The sequence below is a fragment of the Tauraco erythrolophus genome, chromosome 13, assembly GCF_009769465.1.
Source record: "Tauraco erythrolophus isolate bTauEry1 chromosome 13, bTauEry1.pri, whole genome shotgun sequence".
NCBI lineage: Eukaryota > Metazoa > Chordata > Aves > Musophagiformes > Musophagidae > Tauraco > Tauraco erythrolophus.
Window position 1 is genome coordinate 3,751,109 of NC_141477.1, and position 1,528 is coordinate 3,752,636.

The 1,528-nt window shown below is 43.4% G+C and overlaps 1 non-coding gene across 1 annotated transcript; it reads left to right on the forward strand.

Annotated features, from left to right (window-relative positions):
• Positions 1 to 1,069: 1,069 nt before the first annotated feature.
• Positions 1,070 to 1,141, forward strand: TRNAE-CUC (transfer RNA glutamic acid (anticodon CUC)). Its single transcript has one exon. It is a non-coding gene; the product is annotated as a tRNA-Glu (tRNA).
• The last annotated feature ends 387 nt before the right edge of the window (positions 1,142 to 1,528 follow it).

Consider the following 1,528-nt stretch of genomic DNA (forward strand, 5'->3'; position numbering starts at 1 on the left):
GAAACCTCTCTGCCCAGAGAGGTGGTGGATGCTCCATCCCTGGAGACGTTCAAGGCCAGGTTGGACGAGGCCCTGAGCAACCTGATCTAGTTGGAGATATCCCTGTTCCTTGCAGGGGGGTTGGACTAGATGACCTCTGAAGGTCCCTTCCAGCCCTAACCATTCTATGATTCTATGATTCTCTATTTGGAGTTAATTTCTCTGGCAAGAAAATATTTTAATGGGAATAAATTTGGGATTCTTAGAGAACTTGTGAGAATTATCTGGAAAGGTAATCTCTGGTCTCACCAGCCTCAGAACTCCATGACTGGCAAACTCCTGGATCTCATCCCAGTTCATCCAAAAATGGTTGTGCACAAAATTCACCAGAATAACACTTCCAACTAATCATCTTACATTAGAAAAAACAAACCAAACCAAACCCCAAACAACAAAACAACAACAAAAAAAGACACTAAGTCACTTGTAAGAAGGACAAAAGAATTGAATGTTACTTAATTTTCTCATTCTTTTCTCAGAAACTCAGAGGAACATGGCAGAGATTAATTAGGATATGATGAAGATAATAGATATATGAGACTTAAGTGGCAACATCAAGAACTTTACACACAGAAATACTTTGCAGACTATATTTTTCTCACACTATAGAACACGTATAAGGAAAATAAAGAAATGAAAGAGGATCATGCCTTCCATAAGCCTGTGAGACAGTACCTTGGATACACAAAAAGAAGGGTTAAAAGGAAAGCTTCCAAATACCAGTGGCTGTATACTGTAAGACTTACATCAAGGTAAATAACTGGTTTGTGGATGGCAATACAGATGCTCAGTAGCAGCATCCTACATTGATACGTAGATGTGGATTTGATAAAAGCTTGAATGCTCAAGCTTTTGTAGAAATTAAAACAGTTCTGAATTTTCCCCAAATTCAAGATGCGCAGTAGAATAACTGTAGCAAAACACGTTTCTTGTTGACCTCAATGTACCCATGAGACTGTTCCATACATAATTCACAATCAGTTCATGGAAACAAAAAGGAAATCCTATAGTATTATGATTGTGCACAGCCTCCCTGGTGGTCTAGTGGTCAGGATTCGGCGCTCTCACCGCCGCGGCCCGGGTTCGATTCCCGGTCAGGGAAAAAATTTCTTGGGGTTTTTGGTTGATGAGAAGCTCAACATGAGCTGGCAATGTGTGCTTGGAGCCCAGAAAGCCAACTGTATCCTGGGCTGCATCAAAAGTGTGGCCAGCAGGCCAAAGGGTGTGATTTTGCCCCTCTACCCTGCTCTGGTGAGACCTCACCTGGAATACTGTGCTCAGCTCTGGAGTTCCCAACACAAGAAGGACATGGAGCTGTTGGAGTGGGTCCAGAGGAGGACTATGAAGATGATCTGAGGGCTGGAACACCTCTGCTATGAAGACAGGCTGAGAGAGTTGGGGTTGTTCAGCCTGGAGAAGAGAAGGCTCCGCGGTGATCTTATTGCAGCCTTCCAGTACCTAAAGGGGCTACAGGAAAGCTGGAGAGGGG